The sequence below is a fragment of the Mustela erminea genome, chromosome 19 (genome assembly GCF_009829155.1).
Source record: "Mustela erminea isolate mMusErm1 chromosome 19, mMusErm1.Pri, whole genome shotgun sequence".
NCBI classification, from domain to species: Eukaryota; Metazoa; Chordata; class Mammalia; order Carnivora; family Mustelidae; genus Mustela; species Mustela erminea.
Genome location: NC_045632.1, coordinates 46,028,723 through 46,045,039, shown reverse-complemented (window position 1 = coordinate 46,045,039; position 16,317 = coordinate 46,028,723). Strand labels below are relative to the sequence as shown.

At 47.4% G+C, this 16,317-nt stretch overlaps 1 protein-coding gene across 2 annotated transcripts in view; it reads right to left on the bottom strand.

Annotated features, from left to right (window-relative positions):
• Nucleotides 1-16,317, bottom strand: part of ZFHX3 (zinc finger homeobox 3) — a 159,171-nt gene that overhangs the window by 83,018 nt on the left and 59,836 nt on the right. The window lies entirely within an intron of this gene.

Sequence of the window (16,317 nt, the reverse complement as noted above, 5' to 3'; positions counted from 1 at the left end):
TCGGTAAAGCAAATGAAGTAAAAGTTTAAGATATGGGGAATCTGGATAAAGGTATATAAGATTTCTTTTGATTCTTTACATTTCTGTACATCTAAAACTACAACAAAATCAAGTTTTTAAATAAGTATAAGTTTAAAATGAAAAACTTTGAGATTCCTAACACCTCTAGTGCAATTATATAATTTTTCTATTGTTAAGTATTCATAATTATGCACATTACTGCATAAACATTGCAAATTGTACAGAAATTTCATTTACTGTTTATTGTTTTCAAGTTACTAATGAAAAAAAATTAAATAAAAACAGAGCTCTCACCAGCACTTGGAGTTCCCCCCCACACACAAAGAGCCCAGAAATCAGTATATTATTCCTATTTAATAGTATTTGTTTTAGTCAGGGTTCAATACAGGTAAAGGTTTAACACATGTGAAAATTTCTCTTTAGGCTCTGAATTTGATTAGATTATGGGAAACAGAGGAGTTTTCATGTGTTTGTTTTTAATAAATCTATGATACTCACACTTGTAATCCTATTTGTCTTTCAAAAGAGCAGATTGTGTGGTGGAAGGGAAAAGAGAGGAAGCTAGACACAAAAGATGGAAGAAAATGTGACTGCAATTGTTGATCCTGGCTCAACATCCTCTTTCTAGCTAGAGTGACCTGCTCACCAGCCCTTGAACTCCTCATCCAAACTCCTGAACTTCCTCCCACAGCCCTGTGTCCTCTTCCTCCGCCTGCTCCTACCCATCCATTCTGCCTGTAACAGATTAGCCTGCTCCCTGGAGCTTCCCCAGTCATTCAGCTCAAGAATTCCTCACACCTTGGGAAGTCCAGGATATTTATCGTCCCCCCTACTAGACGGTAAATACAGTGGGTCGTCCTGAACCCTGTTACTCGTATGTGTGTGTCTCATATCCCCCCCAAAGATCCTAGGCAGGGATCATTTCTTCTACTCTTTTATAATCTCTCAGAGAAACTAGCGTTTACAACTAACAGGTGCATGAGAAACAGCTGCAAAGCTCCATATATCCCAGAGCTGCCAGTGCAAGAATGGGGGAAAGAGTTAGCACTGAGTAACCTTGAAAAACAATTGCTTAGAGAAAGGGGTGAATGTTTCCGAAGTACATTTAGAGTCCCCAGAATGTAAGTTTGCCTTTGTACAATACAACTTCCCTTTTCAATGAGAATTCACGTACATTATTTCATTTCATCTTATTAGTATGATGGGATTTGTTCTTGATGAGTCCACAGCACTATGGTTACTCATCATCCTCCCATTATCATTACATGTTTATAGATTTTCCCCTTTATTACTCATTTTATTTTTTCCATCAAGTATATTTCAAATATGAGGTAGTAATTACCAAGTTCTCTACGGCTTACACGTAAAGTTTGCCATTCCCCCCTCCCATCTTAAAAACAGTAAATGCCTATTGTTGATAATCTTGAAAATAAAAAAACAAAGGTATGAAGGAAATAAAAATCACCTATAATCATCTCGATATATTTATATATGTTTTAAAGGAAACTAGGACGATTACACGGGTTTTTGTGTCTTGCGTCCATGTCTATTGAGCTTCTTCTATATTCTTAAATAATAATCAAGAACATCCCTAATGGCTATCTAGATTTCCACCACATAACCATAACAGTTGACTTAATCCCCTCCTTATCCTTTAAAAGATGCATGGCAGAGATTCCTAACTGCCTTCGTAATAACTGCTCCTCCTTGTGAACAGAACACTCATTCTATCCGGGACAGCAGTACCCGGTGGTTAAGAACGGCATCTCCTGGTCTCTACTGGACCACAAGATTCATGTGACCAAGTTCCAGCCAATGAGATGGAAGAGGAAGCAAGTGGGAGTGGCTTTGCGGCAAGCTCTTTACAGAGCAGGCTGGAGCCACCCAAGGCTGCCTGGGGAGACCAAAGGAAGGTGGGTCCCTACGGATCCCCGGGGCGGGGGGGGGGGGGGGGGGGGGGGGGGGGGCATCACACCTGCACCTGACTGCCCTCCTCTCGAGTCAGTTTTGTCAAAGAAAATGAAAATTCTAATTCATTTTAATCCACTGTCGGAGTGTCTCTCTAAGTCACAGCTGAAGGCTATGATAAAATAGTATTTTTGTCTGTTTGTCCCCCCCTCCACCTTCTACTATCTTCATACTCTATATAACTTCAAAAACTACAGGACCAAGCCCTCCTGTACAAACCAGATGTTCTGTGATCAACCTGGGACAGAAGTCCGGCACAGGACACTGGCACTGAGCGTTGCCTAACCTGTGGATAACAAGCCTGAGTCAAGAAGCCCGCAGGGAATGATACGGGCATTTATTCATTTCTACTGTTCCTGTAACTCCAACTGAGAGTGACCAAGAAAGCTGCCCCTCTACTGGTTCAAGTAACTCCCATAAAAGAATTCCAAAGTTGCAGGCTGCTAGACTGCTTGGCACAGTCTTCCATCTGGAACACGGCCAGCTGGGAGTGGCAGATGCCTGTAAGCCTGGAACAGTGTCTGGGCTCTGGGTCTCTGAGAGGAGAAACCTAGCTGGGTCTGAACACCGCCCTGCAGGGAAGCCTTCCACCCAGTACGGCTCCTCATGGAAACCCGAGCACTGACAGGCAAAGCCCAGAAGCCCGGTGGGTCTCCAGACCCCAAGGGAACTTTGATGGACCACATGACTGATGGCCCCCCCTGCCAGGGGCCAGGACGCTCCCCCAGCAGCTGGGCTGAAGCCCCCAATGCAGTTTCTACTTGGTTCAAGGATCTGGAATCATAGCTGCTGTCCCTACAAAAAGCTGCTTCCCTGCTGATGAACAAACCACTTCCCCCATAAAAAACAGCAGACAAAGTACTGAAAAGTCCAACGCAGACCAAACTTCAAGACTGGTATATATTAGGGCTCAGTGAACTACCTGCTTAAGTCAAGTTTAACGAGATGACAATGCTTTAATCCTGCTGCTTAGAAAAATGGCTGAAGTGTGCGAGTCAAGCTTCCAGCCTTCGTGAGAACAGAACGGCAAATGCGATTTCATCATTCTCAGGGGACGCCGTGGCCTGGCGGGTCTCGGCACCAGGATTCCAAACACTCGTGCTCCTGCCGAGTTTCAGAGCCACGGAGGACGGGAAGACGGCACTGGGCCCGTGGCGCCTCCAGTCCACACCCAGGTGATGCCAGACCAATGCATCCACTTTGAAACAAGCCTACTTGACTGCCCGAAAGGGAAAATGAGCCGGGAAGCCTGCAAAACTAGGATCCTACGTATGCTGTTGTGCCATAATTTATGGGACAGTTTCCTACTCAGAAAGTCAAGACTACGGATGTTTCATAAAACACAGGCACACAACGTCAGAGGTTTGGACCGAAAGCAAGTCTTCAGATCATCTGGGTGAGGATATTTCATTGTTACGGGAAGGGCTTAGAGGAGTCCGACAGAAGCAAATTCTCTAGCTCTCTGTGAATTTAGACTTCTTCAGCTAGAAAGGGCTTAGGGATCCGGGCACTTGAGAACGAAAGGAGAATAAAACAATAGTGGGCGCTTGCTCTCTGTTTAATGAAAGCCCTGAGCTCCCCGCAGTAAGCATGTGCTGGAGGTGGACGGGGAGCTTCTGAGCTGCCAGCCACATTTCGGTGTTGTCACAGCACGCCCTGGTCAGCCTGCTGTCGTCCCCAGCCTTCCAGCCACTTCCTCCCCACGTGGTGCCGCCCATTAGAGTTTTATTAACCAAATGCTTGAGGGTTTGTGTGTATTTATGCTACCTCCTCTTCTCTCCCTTCTGTTCTACCCCGGCACGTCGGGGAAAGAAAAAAGTTATGATAAACTTTAATAAAAACAAAATTAAAATGATTAAACCTTTCATATCCTTTAGAGATAATCCCTCTTCTGCTGGCTGGTCAAATCTGGAAGAAAACAAATGCAAAGCAGGGGTTGCTGCTGCTCTTCCCAGCCACTCCCCACGCCCCCCCCCCAAAGAAACAAACAGAAAAGGTTGCCTGTGGCCAGATTTTTAAAATAAATTAAATTTGTCCTCACACACGGCAGCCAGGTGTGGCTAAAAAATTCTTTCCAAATATCCGTGATATATACCAACATCCTTCCCTCCAGGGGTCTTTCAACATAAGTCTGACAATCCCAAGGGGAGAGGGACCCTAAAACAGTTACTAAAAAAGAGTCACTATTTCCCAATTAGCCATGTAAAACTTGTCTTACAAAAGGGACCCAAAGCCCTGTGTCTGCATACCATGTACTGGACACACACACACACACACACACACACACAACCAGTCTACATTCCTGATTAAAGCAAAGCCCAGAGAAAACAGTACAGTATGGCACAAATCTCCGAGGTCTTATGTGTTCTAAGGAAGCCTTCAGATCCGCCTGGGGTCGGGGCACATGTCCGTGGAGAATAAAATGGCTGCGGAATTAGATCAGGCCTGTCTGTCAAAGGCTGGCTAGACACGCACATCAGAGCCGGGTCACTGGCCCTTCCAGAGTGGGATAATGACCTCTGGGCACGCAGCAGCGGGGACACTAAGAGAACAAAGGTGCTGGGGCACTGAGCCCTTTTTGGATTACAGTAGCAGGCAGTGAAATGAAATTCTTGTTCTAGAAATGCACATCGCAATCTTATACACCAAGTTCTGTGGCACGGCACACGCCCATCGGACAGAAGGTGGAGGGGAAGAGATGAAACGTTGCGCCTTGGTCATCCTCACACCTACCCTGCCCAGAGACAGTGTCTCATTCTTGTGCGTGGTGTTTACATTGTAGTAGAGACAACGCATCCTCAAGTCAAAAGGACGAGTCTTTCCTGTGCTTCACACTTAGGCAATGAGTCACCAGTTAAGGATTTTGTTTTTGGAGAAAAAAGCTGCTGACCCCTGGGCCAAAGCAGAGGATTCCAAAGTGCTCGGCTGAGTCGCAGGAGCAGCCTCTGAACATTCAGGGTCAGTGGCACCCTTTCTACTTGCAGTCACCCCTCTCCTCTCGGCCCGGCGGGGTGACGGGGAGGGACACGACTCCCTTCTGAACTATGGCGGACACACAGATCTCCACAGCAACCTGACTAGTGACGGTCACCCCGTCACCTCCCCCTTGCTCAGACCTTGCCAAGGACTCCCCATGTTGATGCGAGCAGACTTCAAATCCCCACACCCCGCCAGGGCCCAAGGGATCGGGCTGCGCAAACGGCAGCTCCCAGCCCTCGGCCTCGGCCTCGCAGCCAGCCCTCTGCCCGCCCCCCTGCTCCGACCCCAGCCACCCCAGCCGAGGCGCTCTGTGCTTGCTGGGCCCCTGCCAGGACCACTCTCACTTATAGAAGGTACCCGGACTTCTTCCGGGGTACCTTCTATAAGACAACTCCACTGTCTCACTTGGCCCTGCACCTTGTATACCTGACATACCTGAATTTATTTATTTGGTGTCTGTCTTTCTCCCGTACCCTACCCTCCTCCTCGATGAGAGGGAGAAGTCAGCCTCTACACTATCATCCTGCTGGCAGACTCCCCAGAGCCTAGAGAGGTGCCTGGCCATACTAAGGACACGTCCCTGTTTGCAGGGCTAACGAACCCCACTTCTGGACTCAAATCAGTCCCCTTTTCACCAGCTGTAGTTCTTCTCTAAAACCAAGAAAGGTCAAATCTTGTTTTTTCCCCATCTGTGCCTTATCCTTGCCTCTTCATTTCCCGAGTCTTCCGCACTTGCCCATCCCTCTCATACCTTTCCTTTCCCACCCTTTTTCAAGAACCGTGGCCCAGTTTTGTATTCTGTTCTGAGTTTTACTGCCAACATAGCCTTTGCTGTTGTTTTGTTAATCATTCAAGACCCACCAAGCCAAATTCCAGCTAATGTCTATTGCAAAATCCCAGTTATGACCATAACAATGCCCAGGGTGGACACAGGTCTGCATGGCCAAGGGCGGGGCCACCTCCTCCTCACATCAGGGCCTCACAAGGCTCCTGTACTGGTGTCAGGCTGGAACCACTCGAGCAAAGACCCCTGCCCCAGCTGCCAGGATCCGAGCTGCCCTCTCCACTCCTTGGGGTTTCTCAATGCTTTGGGAGCTAACTCACACAAGAAAAGCACAAAGGACTCTGAAAGTTAGGAAAAGCACATAAATCAGGGCCAAGCATCCGAGAAGACCCAGGCTTGCACTCCAATGAACACAGAGTCACAAAGAACTGTTGCCCCTTTTCTCACCTCAGTCTTAATGGGTTTCTTCATTTATATACTGAGAATCGAGCAATGGACCACATTCCTTTCTAGGTATGAAAAACCCTGTCCCTGGGGCAAAGCGCTCAACTTATTCCTTGGTTGAGTCAGTCAACCCACAGCAAGGAGGGAAGACATAGCGGGCAGAGCATTACCCTGCGCCTCGGCTCCGACTCCCAGCTTAGCTGCTGTCTGGAGCCACGCTGTCCATGAAAACTTTCTGCAGGGAAAGAAATGTCTGCTCTCTGCAGTGTCCAATATGGCAGTCACTAGTCATGGGAGGCACTGAGCACAGACAGCCCAGAACACGGGGCCCCTAGAGACTCGAGATAGCCACACTTGGCTGTGAACAGCTGCTGCTTTATACCGCTGCAGGAAAGGAAGGCCCTTCCGGAGGCTGGCTTTGAAGCCTGCATCCCTGGTTCACATTTGCAAAGATCAGAACTGGAAATGAGGATGTGCCCACCCTGCGGACAAATGGGGACAGGCCCTGAATGAAAGTGATTAAGGGTGAAAACCTCTGCACTGGGATCATTATATAATGTCAAGCATGGAGTACTTAATGTGGAGTAAGGTAAAAGCAAAGAATAATGAGCCCTTCAGGTACTTCCAGCACTCCAAATCCTTTGGATGGAAGCCCAACCAATTCACACCATACAGAATTGTCTGCTCTACAGGTCAGAGAATATTTACCCCAACCAGACATTTACCCCAACCAGAGCAAAACCAAACCAAACCAAACCAAACCAAACAAAAAAAGTACCAGGGCAACACTATCCACAAATCCCTTGAGTTCTGCTTGCCCTTGAAAGCACCAGGGGGCAACAGTAAGGAGTCGCTGTGGCTGTAAATCCCTCCCGCACCAACCTTCCACACAAGCAGCTTGCTGGAGCGCCCCACAAGGGCGAGTTCTGTTGATGCTGAGACTGTCAGGTTTCCCAGGCACGAGAATATCGCTGCAGACTGACTGGGGGCACCCCGGGGTCCTCCCTCCCAGGAGGAGGTCTGACTGGAGGCTGTGTCAGGACTCAGCCTCAGTGGGTACCATGCTCTGAGCTCCCCCGAGACGGGACAAGTCTCCTCTAGCACCTCTGCTTCCCTCTGGTGTCCCCTTGCGAGGAGCTGGCTCTGTTTCTTCACATGCCAGGGGCCTCAACGAGGATGGAGGCTGGAAGCTGTGGGGTTGCTGGCGGGGCCTGACGTCCAGCGTCTCTCCGACTTCCCTTCACCCCCACATCCACCTCCACTCCCACCCTCTCTCCACATCGAAAACGACCATTGAAAAAGGAACATGAAACAGGCTTTGGATGTCCTCAGAAAGCCCAAGGGACAGACTGAGCTGTGTCCTCCCCCAAAATTCTTATGTTGAACCCTTAGCCCCCTAGTTGCTCAGATCGGAGTGTCTTTGCAGTGAAGGCCTTTGCAATGGTGATCAAGTCAAAGAAGGCTGTTCGGGGGGGCCCTGAACCAGTCCAACTGGTGTCCCTACAAGACACACAGACACCAGGGAGAGGCACGTGGAGGAAAGGCCATGTGAGAACAGGAGGCGGCTGCCTACAAGCTGAGGACAGAGGCCTCGGCGGGAACCAAACCTGCCAATAACTAGATCTTGGACTTCCAGCCTCCGGAACTTCAAGAAAACAAATTTCTCTTAGTGAAGCCACTCAGTCCGTGGTATTTTGTTGCGGCAGCCTGAAGCAGACGAAGGCAGTCCAGAAGGAAAAACTCTGTCCTAAGCTTAGCATTTTAAACCAATGAAAACAGTGGAAGAAAAGAGCACAGATTCTTTTTTTGACTTCATGAGAAGATGACAGTTTGGGATAAAATTTTAAGTTAAAACAACAGGTCTGTTCCAAGAAAAATCACACACTGTCCAATTTTTAATATTCTAATTGGAGCAAAGGTCAAGGATCTTTTAAAAGCAATCAATAGTTCCTTTTGTTAACATAATACACCAAAGGTCTCAAGACAGTCTTGAGGTACAGACTATAAAAAGCCCTTCAACATGCACTCTGAAAGACACATCTTTAGAAAGCCCAGTCAAACTCCCTCAGCCCTGCTAAGAGGCTTAGATGCCTCTGTGAAACATACTGCTCCCATACTGGGAAAAGGAAGCAGAGAGAGAGAGAGACGGAAAAGCAATAAAGAATATGCCCATTCAGGCTGGCAGAATGCAGATAGCCGATGGGCACCACGTTCTTTAAAACGGAAGCCAAAGAACGTTCTAGAAAATGCAGCTCAAAGCCAGCCTGGGCCTGCCTGAAATCTGGGGGATCCCACGGAGGTTCCCAGCACTGTTCAAAAGAAATTTCTCAACTATTCTATAAATCTGTACTGTCCACCAAGGTAGCCATGAGCCACATTAAGCACTTGAAATCTGGCTGGTATGAGAGAGAAACTGAATTTTAAGTTTTTTATTCGACTTCAATTAATGTAAGCCTAAACAGCCCGAGGTGGCCATAGCTGCCATATTGGACAAGCAGGAAACATATCTGGAGAAGTTCCCTGGCTGCTCTCAAGGGACCCAGAGACCCCACAAACAGGGAACTGTGGGCAGTGCTTACACTGATTTGGAAGGACATAAAACTTTTTCACTTCTAGTCAGTGTTTAAAAAAAAAAAAGCATATGTGGCTATAATTCTCATAATTGGGTCACAGTTTGAAGGGGGTTCCTTAACATCTCTAAGTCTGAGAAGCCTTTGAGCTATTTCTGTAAGCAAAGGGATGCATGTTCTATTTTCCTCCCTGGCCCCCAACCAAGGTCAGGAACAAGTTTAATATAGAACCTAAGTAGCTCAAGAAATGGATTTTTTTGCACATTTCTAAAGGCAAAACAAATACAAGTCGTTATTAGACTTGAAAAATATATTGGGGCGACACAAGAGGTATGAAGGGCAGAGGCTGGGATGAGGGCTCTGCACACAGGACGGGGCTGCTGGTTCCTGAGACAGTGGTCATTGCAAGACCCCTCCCCTCAAATGAAATCCAGGCACAGATCCCCAGCCCCCAACCCAGCAAAAACACCCACCCATTGGCTAACCATCCATGTTCACCTAAAAGACAAGGTGTACACTTTCAAGTTCCTTGGATACCCCTTTTCAGAGGTGAGTTGGCATAAAGCTTTCACTAAAGTAACACTTGGTGTGATATGTCATTCTAAGTCTCCCCTGTGAGGGGGAGGTTCCTGTGTTTTCGGGCTCTTTGGCATGTCCTTCAAAAGGGCACTGGCCAATGTTGATCTCCAAAAGCACACACACAGGTACTCTCTCCTAACTCCAATAACCACCAGCAAGTGCCTTTTCTCTTTCTTTCTTTCTTTTTTTTTTGCAGCACCCAGGATGTGGCCGTGATGTTGCTGCCTCTCAGAGTCCGTACTGGGTGGCCATAAGGGCGCACACTACTACCTACCCAAGAGGACAGGATGGAGGACAACCGAGAGCCACCGACCAGGAGCAAGGCTAACTGGCCCAGCAGTGTGTAGCCATATGGACAGCCCCTGTCCAGGGCAATGTATGCTCCAGTGTTATCTACTGAAATAAAACAAACGAACAAATCCCTAGCAGCTCTGATCATTCCATAAAAAGAAATCAACTAGTGAATACCCAATCCAGAATATGAAAGGGAGAATGATTAAGAATCACTGAATGTGAAAAAAGAAAAAAAAAAAGGAATCACTGAATGTGGCCTACTGCAGCCAGGTTTTGAATAATTTCTAAAAGGTCAACGTCTTGGTGTGAATGTTGGTGTCTCTTGGAGAACACAGAGAGGAAACAGATTACATAGGAGGTCGGAGACTCCAGACCCACTGCCCAAGTGACGACTATGGTGATGTCCCATCCTCTTTGGAGAGACCCTTCCAGAGCAGGAGCACAGGACAGCAGTGAAACTGTGCTTTGCACTGTCCACCTTCCAAAAGACCAGATCATTAGCATATTTTGCAGAGAGCAAACAGAAAAGTTTAATTGCCCTTAATTACCCAGTTCAAGAAGGCTCCTAGATAATGGCTCTCAGATTTCTTGCCTGGTATCAATGTAATTTCCCTGACTCGGGCTTCATTATATTTCTAACTTGGAAGCAACAGCCTCTCGAAGATGCCTTTCCATAGCAGACGCTGAAGTTCGAAAGCAGGCTGGGCCGTCACCACAAAGGTTTCTTGTCTCAAGAGTCAGATCCTCGGCTTCCACACTGGTCTGGCGGGTTTGGGTGGGTGGGGGGGCTTGGGGGAAGAGGTGGGGAGGACACACTAGCATATACTTAGAGGAAGGACTAAGACAAGGAATATGTAATCAGAAGCCATCACAATTACAAATGTAAATGAACAGGCAAATGGCGCTGACCTTTGTAGATTGTTAGAGGACTAATTAAGGCAAATCAGGAACTCTGTTCCAACAGAAAAACAAGACAGTGTACACCCTAAGAACTACTCCTGTCCTCTCCATGTAGATGCAAAATGCGAGAGAATCAGACAGTAATCAAACTATGGACGCTTTCCAGTGACAAATATCAAACCATCTCCATGAACAAAAGACAACCACGACTCACTCCTTGCTGTACTGTTAGCCACTGCACGGGTGTCTCTATCTACAAGCACCAGGGAAATGTGAGTCCTGCCATGTGCCTGATGCTCTATCAGACTCCACGTAAGCAGATTCCACCCAGGAAGCAGCCTCAGACCTCAATTATAAACTTTTGGTTATTTTAAAGCTTTAAAAGCTTTAAGAAAAATACTTTTCAAAAACAGAATCGAAGTAATCAAACCAACAGAACCCAATCACGTTATTCCATAAACTCCATTTTCCCCTTTAACGATAGCATACTCTCTTTCGTGGGGATCTGTAGTGATCTCTCTTCATCTGTGCGTTGTTTCCCAAAAGCACACTGAAGTTTACAATCCTATTGTCCATATAGTCCTTATCAGGGAATGTATTTAAGACAGATAAAGTCACATTTCCTGCACTCCTCCATGAGTGCTTTAAATTTCACTCACTCCAATGTGTTTGATGTGCTTTTACATGCAATGTCTTTAGTTAGAAATATGCTGTCCCTATGTCTTCCCCAAGTCCCATGAATAAGATGTAGTAAAAGGAAGAAACAAGGAACGCTGCTGTTTGGTTTACAAAAACAATGCCTCAGAATTTTGGACGTGGCTACAGCAAATGTCAGTGCTATGCGAAAAATGACACTGAAATTGCATATAATTCAGCTACTTATATAAAAAAAAAAGATGTACTTCTTATTTTGTATGGCAGCCTTATGCCAATTCTGAAAAATAAAAACAGAACAAAATGAGAAAGCTGAAGAGAGAACATTTTCTTACTCTCTCAAGCTGCAGGAGTTCAGCAAAACTCCCTGAAAGTTGGTTTGAAAAAATAACCCATCAAGCAAACCCAGTGAGTGTTTCAGTACGGGTCGGCACTGAATCCACATCATTACTCGGCGGGCCCCTACCTCCCGACCCGAGGAATTCACTACCTCGAGCGCCAAAGATGTGTCAGTAAAGGGGGATGCCAGCTTCCACTCCAAACAAAATATGCTCTTAGACTCCAAACAGTTGTTTCCTCTGTAAACTGAGTCATCATCTGATTGCCTCGGATGCCTGGGCTGGCGTATGGACCGGGGAATCCACACGAAGAGACGAGAGACGTCAGGATTGTCTCCCAACTCACACAAAGTCTTCAATGCAGTCGGGACGCGATCAAGAACCGTTCGATTTTATCTGTGCGAAGAAGTTTGGAGATCTAGGACTATGTGAAAGAAAAAGTAGTGAAGGCAAGGGTAAGATAGAAAAAAAAAAAAAAAGAGGAGGAAGAGAAGGCAGGCAGACAGGAGGACTACAAAGGGCCTCTTGTCTCCTCCAAGCTCAGGGCACTGATAGAGTGAAATTAACTACAGTTTCGCCTGGGAGCCAGAAATGCCTTTTTAATAAGCAAAGAGGGAAGCTGATCCTACACATGACCCACCTACGAGAGCTTTCCATTTTTCAGGAGCTTCTGGTCAACTAAGGGGAAGTAAACAGCCAGTGCCAGCGACTGAGAGACATAACCCAGTGTGTCAGCATATAGCAATGGGCTTTCTCTACCTCTACCTGGTTGTAAGCATGAAAAGACCAAATCCCAACAAAGTCCGGAGATCATTTGGTCTTGCAGAACATACACTCAAGTCAATAACCAAACCAGTCCAGGGGAGACTGGGAGGCGGGGGGAGACCTCACCTGTTTAAGTTACTCCCCTTTCTCTGAACTGTGTATTTCCAAGTCATTTCTTAAAAGGGAAGGCCCACTGTGTGTGTGTGTGTGTGTGTGTGTGTGTGTGTGTCTGTCTGTCTGTCTGTCTGCTTGTCTAGTATGGGGGTAAGGGCAGCAAGCGTAACCACAAAACTGTCACACTGGGTTAGAGATGATATGATACAGGACATGGCTTGCCCACTGACCTAAGGGTAAAGCCTGACCCCAGGCAGGACCACATGGGGGACAGTAGCCTAATTACTAGCGCACCTCCGAACAACAGAGACTTGGCCCTTTGGTGCAGGGCAGGACCTAGATGGTTTACGTCTGGCCAGGAGGCCTCTCCAGAGGGGGGTTACATGATGGATGACAGAGCTGAACCCTGACCAGGACGACAAAGTGGTGGAGGGCAGTGGAGACCTTCATTCAGTGTTTCCTTCTTTGTATTTCCAAATTCACCTGGGTTGGCAGACTACGTGGTGAGCTGGACTGACCAGAAAACATACTGACTTAAGGGAACAGGTAAAATTTGAAAGGCTATGTTTGTCCACCACAGTGAAGAAACTCTTCGAGAGTTCTCGCCACCAGCCGCCAAAAGGGAAGTCTGGGTACCTGCAGAAGGGGACAGGAGACTGAGCTCAGAGAAGAAAAGAAAGAGATTTCTCCTATAAAACTTTCTGGTGCATGGACAGCAGAGGAGGAAAGGAGGGAAGACAGACCACCGGACCCCCGTCCTTTAAGGAGATGCTGACAGGAGGCCAGTATAGAAAACCCAGGACAGCACAGCAGTTACAGGGAGCTCACAGTCAGAACAAGCGGAGTTCCCAAAAGGTGCTCACAGACTCCCTGAGGCTTCCTCACGCTACATGAATGATGTTTCCGGCTAAAGATTAATGTCCTGACCCTTATGTGAGAGAAGAGAAAATCAGGAATATAGGGTCAAGTCTCTGTTGATAAATTCGAAGCTGATGACCTTTGGGGTCTTCGTTCTGAGAGGTCTACAATGTCCCTTTTTTTCCCTCTTTTAAAAAGATTTTAATTATTCATTTGAGAGAGAGAGAGAGAGAGAGAGCGCGCACATGCAGGGGGAGATGCAGAGGGAGAGGGAGAAGTAGGCTCTCCGCTGAGCCAGGAGCCCAACGCGGGCTCGATCCCAGAACCCTGAGATCATGACCCGAGTCAAAGGCAGACGCTTCACCATCTGAGCCACCCAGGTGCCCCCACAATGTCCCTTTTCTTAAAAAACATTCTTTCAAGAAGTTAAAAGCCAATCCCTGGGGGGAGGGAGGATATATTTAAGATGAGTTGTCATAAAGGGGTTTCTGAAAGGGCACCCAGTTCCTTTTAATGTCAGTGTGAATATTACCTAATAATTTGTCCTTTTGTCGGGAGTGAGGAGTACGGCCGGAGCCGCGGCGGGAGTGGGAGGAGGGTGCAGGGCGGGGAGGGAGGAGGGCGGAGAGCAAAAACATGACTTCAGGCCAAAGACAATACAAAAGGATTTTGAAATACAGAAAGGAAGTCTATCATCGAGACTAAAGTTGCTCATACACTTCAGGGGGAAAAATAACTCCTAATACGCATTAAATGAGAGAAACCCAGAAGGCAATGGTGTAAGAAAGCAATTCCAGAGCGGACTGCATAAATAGAAGTATTACATTATAAAACAGGGAACTGTTTGTTCCAGTCCATAGACCCCGGGTGAAATGGCAGCTGTACACTATTTAGTTTGGGGCACCTCATTAATAAAAAGGGAATTCTGAGTAGAGTGAAAGAAAGAATTGAAAGGCGAAAGGGACCAGCTTTTAATGGAAGATTAAAACAATGACGTGTGCGGAGCTGCCCCCCCCCCCCACCCAAAAACAGAAAGAAAAAGGAAAAAAAATTAAACAACAAGAACAACAAAAACAAACCCTGAAATAAATAGGTCTACACTCATGGATGGAGGAAGCAGAATCCTGTAAAGTGACTTCACAGCAAAATAATGGGAATGATAGGATCACAGAGAGGCCAGAATGTGGAGGACAGGGACCCCCACAGCCAGATGGCAGGAGGGGACAGATGGGTCTTGTGGGCGCTGGCCTCGTCCCTCGCTCCCGAGTGCACACACCGGGCAGAGCAGAAGCCCCGGAGATTACGGTGTGTGAACTTTAACCAGAAGAGGCATTTGAGAAACATACAGGAAAGGACAGTTTTGCAGTGACCCAGAGGTGACCAAAATTATCCTGGTACCCAAGAAATCATCCTGGTTCCCAAAGAAGTGATTCACCCAGCCTGCCAGGAGGACTGGCCTTTCCACAGTGATAATGAAACCGCAGCTACTCCGGCAGAGAGGACACATTCTCCCACTTCAAGATATCATTTATGTGGGGGAAAAAAGAGCAAAGGAACAGCTGGGGGATAGGGGCAGGGCACGGGGCACTCTGAGGGGTCTGCGAGGGCTCAGGAGGGACACCTCCAGGAGAGAACGAAGCTCAGAGAGCAACTGATCCGGCGGGGCTTTCGGAGATTAGGAAATGTCTACTCTGGCAGAGGGCTAGCCATGAATTAATCATAGGTACCTAGAAAACCAGGGAAAATAAAAAGTTGTACAAGAAGGTAAATGAAATTATAAAACTCTACATGGCTCAGCTGTGATTAATATTTATAGAGTCAGAATAACGAAAACACTGAATATTAATATAACCCCAAATTATTATTTAATCATCATGGAAGACGGAGGGAGGGAAGACTGGGTATGCAGGGGGCTGGGGAGGGTGGTGTAGGGGGTAGAGAGATGGGGTGTGTGTGTGTGTGTGTGTGTATGTGTGAGAGAGAGTGAGTGTGTAGTTTGGGGTTTCTGCATGTCAGTCTGTGGGTGTGTGTGAGGAGGACTGTGTGGTTTGTAGAATGGTATACTAGTGAAATCGTCATCTTTCGGAGTAGGAAGCCAATAGAGAATATCTGAAATATAAAAAACATTAAGAAACAGTAGTAGAAGCACATTGAGAAATATGGAAATAATAAGAGTAACCAAAGAAACAACTGAAAGTTGAAAGATACTGCTCTGGGCAATGGGATGGGGGAGAGGGATGGTCATGCCATTTTTTCATTAGGTTTCCATAACTTGTTGCCCTTAAAAACTACAAAAATGTGAAATTTGGTAAAAGTAAGATTAAGAACCCCACTGGGCCACTACAGCTCAGTGGCGAAGAGTGCTGCGGGGGACGGGCAGATCAAGGACGGCCCTGAGTCTCCAGTGTGGCCAGCTGGTGTGACGGCGTGCCACCAAGACAGGGGACAGTTGTGAGCTCAGTCTACGACGTGGCACCAGCAAGAAATCCAGGGAGCTGTTTGATGTGCATGTGGGAATGCCAGGAGAGCAAAGCTTTCAAAGGCCGGGAGCCAAGGGCCGGGGCCTAATGCCCAGCAGATGTCAGCATGGGAGTGAGGGGGAGGGCAGAATGCGGGACCATGAGCCAGGGACAGGCATGGAAGGATGCTCATGAAAAGCAGGAGGACACAAGAGAAACACATGCTGGGAGCCCAGGATGAGACTGTGCAATACTTCCAGAAACTTCCTGAGACCACAGGAGGAAAAGGCAGCCTGGCAGGTGGCTACTGGATTGGGTAAATCCAAGGTCAACGGTGACCTCTCAAGGGTAGGTTGATGACGCGAGAGACCGGCTACGGTAAGCTGAGGCATGGACTGGACCGAAGTGTCTGAGACAGGAGCACAGGACAGGAATGGGGGCAGAAAGCAGCAAGGTCCCCCGGAAGGTCCCAACTCTCTGAGGAGAAGCAGGCGGCGTGGGGCCCCGACTCGCAGAACCACCCTCAGACCCAGTGAAAACGTTTACAGCAAGCGCTGCTTGGATCCTCTCTGAAGTTCATTCTTCCACAC